The 11,655-nt window shown below is 30.7% G+C and overlaps 1 long non-coding RNA gene across 2 annotated transcripts; it reads left to right on the top strand.

The window, feature by feature from the left end:
* Positions 1-5,830: 5,830 nt before the first annotated feature.
* Positions 5,831-9,387, top strand: LOC145062892 (uncharacterized). 2 transcript variants are annotated; one of them, XR_013687790.1, is made up of 5 exons: positions 5,831-6,015; positions 6,095-6,206; positions 6,294-6,388; positions 6,483-6,538; positions 6,633-9,387. It is a non-coding gene; the product is annotated as an uncharacterized LOC145062892 (long non-coding RNA). The 2 variants fall into 2 exon arrangements; XR_013687775.1 differs by having other exon boundaries at positions 5,831-6,206.
* Positions 9,388-11,655: the final 2,268 nt, after the last annotated feature.

Genomic DNA, 11,655 nt, shown 5'->3' with positions numbered 1-11,655 from the left:
CTTAGTTTTTGTTTTTATTTGTTTGAATATGAAGTTTTAAGATTCTAATTTGAGATTTGCTTTGATTGCTTGGTAGTGTTTTATACTTTTGATTAGCTATAAAAGTGTTGGTTAGTATGATATTTTAGTGGGCTTCTAGAAAATTTGTTTTTTTTTTTTTGACAAAACTACAAAAATGGTTCTTGTAGTATGCATTTTTTTGCGGTTTTAGTCCAAATTTCAACTTTTTTGGATTAGTGGTCATTCTGGACTAGTTTGTATGTGAAAATGGTCCTGTGAAAATTGAAATGACTATAATACCCTTGGGATATTTATTTTTCATTTTCTTTCATTATTTTAAAATCTAATACTATTTATTTAATTATTTTAACAATTAAAAAATAATAAAGGACCTCTCTCTCTCTCTCTCTACTGCCTATACGAAACCATTTCCCAATTCATCTTCTCCAACCAAAGAACATGATTGCAGCCCCAAAACATTAATTATGTTCATAAAACAAAAATGATGAAGGCCTCAATCAAATTGATTAGATAAATCCAAGATTTTTAACTGGGTACTACTCATGGATAGTACTTTAACTCCATAAACCAATTTCTGGTTCTTAACAACAAACCCCTTGTAGCTTTGAATTCGAAGGCAAAATCAGATCTTGGTTATGCACAGATAACGAAGGTAAAATGGAGTCCTCACAAAGTAGCCTAACAACAATAACACCAGGAGACGACATCAGAGGAGGTATAATCAAAATCAGAGACCAACTCTTCCTCATCCAAGACTGTTGATCGATCAAAAAGGAAAGCAAAAATAATGAGGGGAAAATCGGACATACAAGGGTCGGAAGAGGTGACAGGGTTGGTCAGAGACGACCGAAGGAAGCAACAGCTGACGACGATGGTGGTTCACAGCAGCGGCAACGATGGTGGTAGGAGCTACTCCGACGGCTTCTGCTGCTTCGTTTTATCGTTTTTTCCGCTGAGCTCAATGAGAGGGAGGGTAGGGAGGAATGAGGGTTGTATTCGGTGGTAATTTTTAATCAAGAGAGAGAGAGAGAGAGAAAGAAAGAGAGAGAGAGAGAGAGAGAGAGAGAGAAAGAAAGAGAGAGAGAGAGAGAAAAAAAAGAGGTATAAGGTGGGTATCGGTGGTGGTGGGTCACGACTCTAGGTGGTGTTGGGTGGTGTCTGGTGGTCACAACAACCGCAATGAAGGTGGTGATTGGGTATAAGAAGAAGACATAAAATTTTCATAAGTTAGACAAAATTGTTGTTTACTCCATATGCATATATATATATATATATATATATATATATATATATATATAGAGAGAGAGAGAGAGAGAGAGAGAGAGACATTTTATTATTAATAAAACATTAAATTAAATAGAAAAAATATAAAAGAAAAATATATCAAGACGGCAAATTAGTCATTTCGATTTTCACAGGGACCATTTTTACATACAAACTAGTCCAAAAGGACTACCAATCCAAAAAAGTCGGGGTTTGAACTAAAACCAAAAAAAATGCATATCACAAGGACTATTTTTGCAATTTTGTCTTTTTTTTTTTATAGTTTGCAAAGCCGAACCAATTTTGTGCACATTTTTTATTCATTGCACCCTCTCCCCCTGTTTTTTTTCTCATTCCTCCTCAAGGAATGAAAACGACCCATTATACCCTTGATCTATTTGTTTTAAATTCACAAATATTACAACAAAATCATTTGAATCCAATAGTTGAAGTATATTGGTTTCATTGATTTCAATAGTAGAAGGCAGTCGAATTATCGAAATTGTCATCATTAACGTGTTCATAGTTGAAGCGTTCAACAAGAATTTAAAGCGGATATCAATAACAATTTATTTGTTATGATATTTCAGCATTCCATTTAATATCATTTGCACAAGCTTGGTTTTCTGAACAAATTTTTAAATTTACATGCACACTAAGTGTATGATAAAATGCCTGCATGAAGCATTTTCTTGAACAAATCTATAATTTTGTTGTTTATGTGCTCAAGGGACATGACATCTTAATAGAGTGCAACCTATTTTCATTTTTTAGATATCATAATACTAGGATCCAAAGAAACTATTTGATTCATTAATGTACCCACAAAGGGTTGACATATCGGTTCACATATCTAGGATACATATGTACCAGACCCCTTTTGGTTGTAATACCAAAAGAAGATTTGGAAAAGTTGAACATTTTATAGCGAACTGCTGGTTGATCAAAGAGATCAACTTTGAGTTGTTAGATGTTTTCGGTAAAAGCAAACAAATCACTGGTTTGAGAAAGCACTAATTTGAGAAAAACAAAGAAAGAACTGATTTTCGTAACTTGTATCATTATAAGATGTTGAGGACATAAACCACCAAAAATGCACTTATAGCATGTGAAAATACTTTTTTTTTTCTATTATTTCATTAATTACATGCAAAGTTTATGAGATGAGTCTTAACTTGTATCATTATAAGGTGCTATTTTATGTTTTTGACGAAGACGCTTACATGTGTGTGGTGGCTTGTGTTTTTTTTTTATTATTTCATTAATTATTTGCTCTTATAACTTCTAAGTGAATTTAAACTTGATGCTACTTGGAAAAATTGTTTTATGTCTTGGGTTTTAACCAACCAACCAATAGGCAATGACATCATGTGTGCAAAACTCTTCTTTGACTCAATTCTAAATTTTGAGGTTGTGTTGTCTCTCTTAATAGTAATCAAAAAATAACATTCACTTTTCTTACCTTAGTCCTCTATTTCTACAGAATTTTGGAATCTATGCATTCATTGCTAAATGTGAATTCAGACGTTTTTCTTCATTTATCATATGCATCAATAGTGCTTTTCTTTTTAAACCATGGTTTCCACGGGCTTAAACCTAGTTAATCTAATAGTCAAACTCAACTAGAAATCCTAAACATGCAATCAATAAAAAATATATCACTAATTATTTGTGCTTCTCATATCATTGACCATGTTTTTCACATCACCCAACTCCATCCTTTGTTTATGTATGGGTTCCTCTAGTTTCTGGATCTTTGAATATAGATGATGATTTTCCAAACTAGTATCTAGTGAAATGCATATTTAGAAGAGTTTTCAAGAAAAATGGACCCGTCATATGATCCAAACCCATAAACTCTTTTCTTGCAATCATGTCCTCCAACAACAACTTGCTTTCAAGAACCTCCTCTCCTAGTAGTGCCAAATCAACACGTCGAGACACAAACAAATCCTACAATGTTATAGTTGCATTAGTATATATTTCATACAATATTTTTTTAAGTTCCTATTATAAAATAAATTAAAAATAAACTTACATGAACTTTAGCTTTTTCAACTTGAAACGTCTTTTCGTCATGATCCTAAATTAAAAATTAAAAATAAACTTACATGAACAAAATAAACGTCTTAGTAATAAGATGCTAAAAAAATATTAACCGGTAAAAGACACTTACCGAATCTCGATCCTAAGTCGAAAGTGTAGCTTAATATAGTTGAAAAGATGATTGAATGGATTGAAATTATTTAAATGATAAAAATATCCTTAATATAGAATACATTTGACTTCAATTTGGTGTTTTTTGAAGTATTTAACTTGTTGCTTCATTTATGGAAAATTGATTGGAACCCAAAACCCATGGGCTAAACCCATAACCTATGATCAGTGTATGGGTTGAACCCAAGAAACCGAAAAATTGTCCAAACCGACCTCAGAACCCGAGAAACCGAACCGACCAGAAATCGATCCTATTAGGTTCTAAAAAACAAGAAAGCGGTTGGGTTGGGTTTGGGACCAAAACCGACCCATGCACAACTCTATTTTCTACTAAGAGGTTCAGTCGTGGTCCAATGCGCATCGGAACGCAAAACAATGGATCGAGCAAACGGGATGTGACCAGCCCCCACCAAACTATTTCTAAGATTTTGGCGGTTCTTGTTTACCTCAAATGCAACGTGGTTGCTACTAAAGTCTGGACTCACAATTTAAGAAATGCTTCAATCTTAAATATTAGAGGTGGGAACGGTTTTGGTTTATGGGTTTTTTGGTTTCCTTGAATCGGTTTCCTCGATGTGAGTCGTGAATTAGTGAGGATTATGAGTCGTAAATACTGAATACTAAAAACCATAAAATGGTCTAAGGTCTAAAATGTATTTTACTTTATATTGGTTATTTAATATTTTATTTAATGTATAAAATATAAAAATAATTTTTAATTAAGTAATTAGTTAATGCAATTCGAAATTTCGGTTTTAAGGGTTTAAACTTTACTTGAGAAACCTCCAAACATTTAAAATTGCATACCAGAAAATTGTGTTGTATATATTATTTATGGTTTTTATATTATAGTATAATAGCTATGACCTATGATCTTGAAGCAAATTCTGTAGCGACATAGCTACGGATTTTGACTCCATAAGAAATATCGTAGCAAGCTAGCTACGGACTTAGACGCAAAGCAAATTTTATAGCAAAATAGCTACAGATTTTGATTCCGTAACAATTTCTGTAGCAAAGTAGCTACAAACTTTAATCTGTAGCAACAGTCGTAGCAAAATAACTATGCCTTATAATTCTATAGCAAATTCCGTAGCATGATAACTACAGACTCCGATTGCATAGCAAAATTCTATAGTTATTCAAATATTAGCTATAGAATGCAATTCTGTAGCTAATTCCGTAGCAAATATACCTACGTCTAACTAGTTTGTAGTATATTCCATAGTAGAATAACTATGGTTTTTAATAATGTAGCAAAATTCTATAGTTATTCAAATATTACCTATGGAATATAATTCTGTAGCAAGTTCCATTGCAAAATAGCTACGAAAAACCATTCCGTAGCATAATCCGTAGCAGAATAACTACGGATTTTACTTTCGTAGCAAATTTCCATAATTATTCAACTTTTTCTTGTAGTGCTTTTTTTGTAGGGATTACTGAGGGGTTGTTTCTTTATTCTCCCATTAAGTTATGTATAGATAAAATGGTTGAATGGATAATGGTGTCAATGTTTGTCTTGATATAGTGCTTTAATCTTTATACACAAAGACTATCTTTTTTGGACCGACTAAACTATTGATATGTGAGTAAATTATCATTTTGCCCCTCTATATAGGAATGATGATAAATAACAAAGGTCTGCTTATTTATACATTGTAACTCTTTATGTATTTCTTCATGATTCTTCAATTAATATTTTACGACTAAAAGATTGTAGTTTTTTGTATTATTTTATGATTCATGCAAAAAAGTATATTTTATAAAAATCATGTAAAAAATATTTATAAACTTATAAGTGAGTACAAAGGGTGTGAAGCCATTTGCTTATAAATGTATAAAGAAGTCGAGAAGTATATCCTATAATTATCATTGGCTATAAATAAAATGTGTTTGACTTAATAAAAAAAAGATTGTATTTTTTTGTATTATTTTATGATTCATGCAAAAAACTATATTTTATAAAAATCATGTAAAAAGCATTTATAAACTTATAAGTGATTACAAGGGTGTGAAGTCATGAGTAAATATAAATAATAATTTTCATTTGCTTATAAATGTATAAATAAGTCGAGAAGTATATCCTATCAGGCCCGTCTCATAGGGTGGGCGATAGGGGCGACCGTCCAGGGCTCATCTTTTAAGAGGCCCAAAATTTTTACATGCTTTGTTATATATATCTGAATTATTTTTGGATGATATAAGTATAAAGCATTCTTAATGTATAAGCCCAACAAAACTCCATTCAAACTCCATATTAGCGGCCCAAATGTAGAACTAGTCCAACAAAACTTAGAAGCGGGACTGCAGGATACCTAGGCGCCAATTAGAGAATACACATGATATGGAAAACTGAAACGTCGTAGACTCACCTCACGAGACGCAAGCGTGCGTCTGATTTGAACGTTGCAATGACTCTTCTTCTTCTTCAAGCGGGAGACCTAATCACGTTCACGACTCTATTAATCCGCTATTACCGAATTCGTCCATTCCTACTGCATACTACACCAGGTCACGGCTTCGACTCAAAATTCAAATCACTCAATTCTGCTCTGATTCTGATTTTTTTGCTTCAATTCTTTCTTGAAAGGCTTCTGAAATCACGACTCTGTAACTCTATTGCAACGCTAATACACGATTGCGAGTCCGGTTTCATTATCAATTCGCTCCAATTTCCCAGATTTTGAGTCCGATTTCATTAGGTAACACCAAATTTCTTTCAATCTTTTTTTGTTTGGTAGTTGTTCACTGATTGCAAGTGTAAAAAAATTATGTTTGTTTGTTTTCAGCCCAATCTTTGTAACTTTGTGATTCAAAAATCTGATTTTAGACATTTCTACTACTAACAAGCAATCTACAAGTCTGAATGTCTAATTTCATTATGGTGAGTTCCATTTTTTTCTTAGTTTTGACGATACTTGCTGTTTTTTTTTTCTTATTCAAGTTGCTGAAAATATTTTATTTTTGTTTGTCTGCAGCCCAAATTTTGTTAACAGCTGATTTCTGGTCATACTGCCAATCAAAGTTTATTGAGGTAAAGTTTTTGCGTTGCTTTCAAAATACCAATAGCAATCTGTTTTTTTTGTTAACCTTTCTTCAAAGTTTCTGATTTTTTTTATTGTTTGTAGATTAACAAAAAAAATCATCAAAGTTTTTGATACGGGCCTGGTAGATTCAAGCCTTCAACAGAAAACCACCATTTGGATTCAACCATAAAACATCATCAAAGTTTTTGATTTTCAGGTGTATTCTTTCCTTACTAGTTACTATAATGTTTTCTAAAAAACACTTATCAGGAGCTGAAAAAAGAAAAAAACGAAAATTAGCTGAAGAATCTAAATTGAAACAAAAAGGGTCTTTAGATAAGTTCATTAAACTGAAACCAATTGGTTCTTCTAGTGTTTCAAATGAACGTGATGATACTAATGTGTCAAATAAACGTGATGATACTAATATGTCAAATGATTGTGATGATACTAATGTGTTAAATGAACGTGATGATACTAATGTGTTAAATGAACCTGATGATAAAAATTTGTTTAATGATTGTGATGATGCTAATTTTAATAATCCTTTAGATATTTATGACCCTAGAAATTGGAATGTTCTTGATAATAAAACAAGAGATATTCTAATTGAGAAAGGGCCAATAAGGGAAATGAGTCTTGTGTTTCCTAAAGATACATTATCTAAGACATTTCTCTTATGTTTTTTATACCCAAAAATTAAATAATGGAGAGACACGAGATCGGAAATGGCTAGTTTACTCAAAGTTTTTGGATAAAGTTTTTTGTTTTTGTTGTAAACTTTTTAAATCTAATAATCAAAAAGGTTTTTTTAGCAAATGAAGGTTATAATGATTGGAAACATCTTAGTGTTCCACTTAAAGAACATGAAAGTAGTAATGAACATTTGAGTTGTATAAGTTCTTGGATGGAAGCAAAACAAAGATTGAATAAAAACCTTACTATTGATAAAGATCTACAACAAGAAATTTTAAAGGAAAAAGAGCGTTGGAGGCAAGTTTTAAGAAGAATAATTGCTGCCGTGAAATATTTATCTAAATATAATTTGGATTTTCGAGGTTCTAACTCTAAACTTTATGAAGATAGTAATGGTAACTTTTTGGGTGCAATACAAATGATGGTGGGATTTGATGGCATAATGCAAGATCATGTTAGACGCATAGAAAATCAAGAAATTTATCATCATTATCTTGGCCCCAAAATTCAAAATGAACTTAATTCTCTTTTAGGTCACACGGTTAGAAGTTCTATCATTAAAATAATTAAAGAGGCTAAATATTTTTCTATAATTCTTGATTGTACTCCGGATGTGAGTCATCAAGAGCAAATGACTTTAATTGTAAGATGTGTGAATTTGTCTTCTAACAAAATACAAGTTAATGAATATTTTTTAGAATTTTTAAAAGTTGATGATACTTCTGGTTTGGGACTTTTTAATGAGTTATTAGATGCATTAAAATTGTTAGATCTTGATGTGAATGATGTAAGGGGTCAAGGTTATGATAATGGGTCTAACATGAAAGGAAAACACCAAGGGGTTCAAAAACGATTTCTTGAAATTAATCCTAGAGCTTTATATATGCCATATGCTTGCCATAGTCTAAACCTTACCGTTTGTGACATGACACTTTCTTGTCGTAAAGCTGTTTTTTTTTTGGTATTGTTCAACGCTTATATTCATTATTTTCTAGTTCTACTAAAAGATGGAAAGTATTATTGGATAATGTTCCAACTTTAACTATAAAGTCTTTATCTAATACTCGTTGGAAAAGTAGAATTAAAAGTGTCAAAGCTATTAGATTCCAAGCTCCTCAAATACAATTAGCTTTGCTAAACTTGGCTAAATCATGTGATGATCCAAAATCAAAAAGTGAAGCCAAAAGTTTAGTTAAAGCTATTAAAGAGTTTTGAATTTTTACTTAGTATGGTTATTTGGTATGAAATTTTATTTGCTATTAATATGGTAAGTAAAAAATTGCAATCTAAATCTATTTGTATTGATGCCACTATTAACCAATTACAAAATGTAATGACATTTTTTAAGAAGTTTAGAAATGAAGGCTTTGCTTCAAACATAAATATTGCTAAAACAATTGCTTTAGAAATGGGTTTTGAACCTACATTTCCACATATGCGTAATGTCACTAGAAAAAAACAATTTGATGAAAGTGATAGCGAAGAAGAAGAAATATAATCACCGGAAGAGTATTTTAAGATTCATTACTTTTATGTTGTTGTGGATGTTGCAATTGTTTCGTTAAATACTAGATTTGAACAATTAAAATATTTTGAAAGTATATTTGGATTTTTATATGATTCAAAGATTTTAAAGTCATTGGATGAAAATAAGCTTAAAGAGTGTTGTATAAAGTTTTCAAATACCTTTTCTAATGACAATTTTTCTGATGTGGATTCAAATGATCTTTTTACCGAATTAATTTTTTTGCAAAAGACTCTTCATAATGATATTAAATCTGCAGTTGAAATTCTAGAATTTGTTAAAGTTGAGGATTGTTACCCAAATGTTTTTATTGGATATAGAATCTTATTAACTATTCCTGTAACTTTTGCATCTGCAAAGAAGAGTTTTTCAAAGTTGAAGTTATTGAAGAATTACTTAAAGTCGTCGATGTCACAAGAAAGGTTGAACGACTTGGCAATTCTATGTATAGAGAAGGACATGCTAGACAAGATTGATCTTGAAGATATTATTAATGATTTTGCATCTCAAAAAACGAGAAGAAGTATTTTTCTTTAATATTTTGGATTTTGTAACGAAAATTGTTATATTAAGATGCTAGTACATCTATTTTTTTAATTAGTGAGTTATTATAAAAATGTTGATGGAATTTATGTATTATAGGGGCCCAATTATGTTTGGAATGACTCTGTATCCTATAATTATCATTGGCTATAAATAAAATTGTTTTGACTTGATAAATTTTTTTGACTCTAAACCAAATACCTAAAATACCCAATATTACTTCTGCAGTGTGTTCAACTCGACAAATAGTTTGATGAAAATCTTTGACTAAAGCAAATACCTAAAATACCACTGAATATAACTCAATCCATTCCATCGTTATATTGACTTTAGGTTTGTTTGCATGGAATGTTTTCTATGTAAATTGGGATGAACTACTTCATGGTGTTACTGTAGTGATATCAACCGTTGGAGGATTCATTAGTGAGGAACTAATGCAGTACCCTCCAATCTCCATATGTACCCATTGGATATATGTACTTATTATCTTTTTGTTACTAAAAACATGATATAACTTTCATTTAATCTTTCTATACATATCTTAATTTCAATGTATGTGGTGGTTACAACTGTGACATTGGTTACAACAATTGTTTGGGTTGCATGGGGACATTTTCTTTCATCCAGAGTGCTTTTTGAACATGAGCTAATTTGTTCTTTTTTTTTAATCATTATTAGAACGTACTTTTTTTAAGACCTTATTAGTTTTTCGCTGTTGATTCAAGTTCTCTTTATCAGGAAAAGATGCATACCAAAAGTCTTGTTTCAAACAGTTGACTCATACCAAGTGTGAAGTCTACTTTCAATTTGTAAGCGGAAATTTTTCTTGGATGTATTTTTTTTTTTAATTTCCATTTAAGTGCTGATAAAGTGGCCAAATACATAAAGATGTCTGTATGGATAAAGTGAACACAAGTAAATGACCATTTTATACTTATACTCTAACAAAAAATTTCACCATATCCACATCAGACTTGAAATTAGGAAGGGTAAATGGCACAAAAAACACTATTTTTACACAGAAATTCGATTTTGACACCGTGTTATTTTTTGTGTCAATTTTGACACTGTGTTTTCCAATTCGTTACAATTCTGACCACTTGACCGGTTAACCAAGTTACATACTGACGTGGCATGATGATGTGTCAGTTTTGATGACGTGGCATACTGACATGATATGCTGACGTGTCAAAATTGATTTTTTTTTCCACAAAAAACACTAAGTTTTCATTTTTTTTTGATTTTGACACTAAGTTTAATTTTTTATTTCAATTTTGACACTATGTTTTTTTGTTCCAATCGAACATCATTTATCGAATTTTGTTCAATTTTGTCTATTTTCCATTTGAAACCGTATAAATATATTTTTTTTATTACATTTTAAACCGTATAACATATTTTTTTCGTTTAAAAACCACATTTTTATTGAAATACAAGGTGTTTTTTTTTCTTACATTCAAAGCATTAGTTATATCATGAGAATCAAACTAACCATAAACTTCTAATAAGATGTAAAAATTTGATGGGTTGCAAACTTGATATCCAAATTTTGATCAACTACACGCCTATAAACCTTCAAACACATTTTAAAGTTGCATATTAATATAAAATACAATTTTTATATAGCTAATACATATTTATACATAAAAATATGGTTTGAGTGTAAAAAAAATGTATTTATACAAAACTATGGTTTTTAAATGAAAAAAAAACATATTTATATGGTTTAAATGTATTAAAAAAATATTTATACGGTTTCAAATAGAAAATTGTCAACATTGAACAAAATTGGAAAAAATGATGTTCGATTTGGAACAAAAAAACATAGTGTCAAAGTTGAAAGAAAAAATTAAACGTAGTGTCAAAATCGAAAAAAAATGAAAAGTTAGTGTTTTTTGTGAGAAAAAAATTCAATTTTGACACGTCAGCATATCATGTCAGCATGCCACGTCATCAAAACTGACACGTCATCATGCCACGTCAGCATGCAACCTGGTTAACCGGTCAAGTGGTCAAAATTGTAACAAATTGAAAAACACAGTGTCAAAATTGACACAAAAAAAAACAGTGTCAAAATCGAATTTCTGTGTAAAAAAAGTGTTTTTTGTGTCATTTACCCAATTAGGAACCCTAATAAAATCCAATATTTTTGTGAAGATTTAGGTCTGAATGTATTGACATTCTGTCCACAATAAGTGCTCAACCCATTAAGCCCATTATTCAAAAAGAAACACACACTTAGCTATTTTGATTCTTAAAACAAGATTTGGATGCTAAATGATACAAAAGAATTGCATATACGATGATATATCCCTTTACAGAAAAGCAATTACAGAAAGTATAATATCATCTTTTTTGCTT

The sequence above is a fragment of the Lactuca serriola genome, chromosome 1 (assembly GCF_051521515.1).
Source record: "Lactuca serriola cultivar US96UC23 chromosome 1, Lser_US96UC23_V15, whole genome shotgun sequence".
Lineage (NCBI taxonomy): Eukaryota > Viridiplantae > Streptophyta > Magnoliopsida > Asterales > Asteraceae > Lactuca > Lactuca serriola.
The sequence above is the reverse complement of the archived record's forward strand: the minus strand, read 5'-3'. Positions and strand labels throughout refer to the sequence as shown.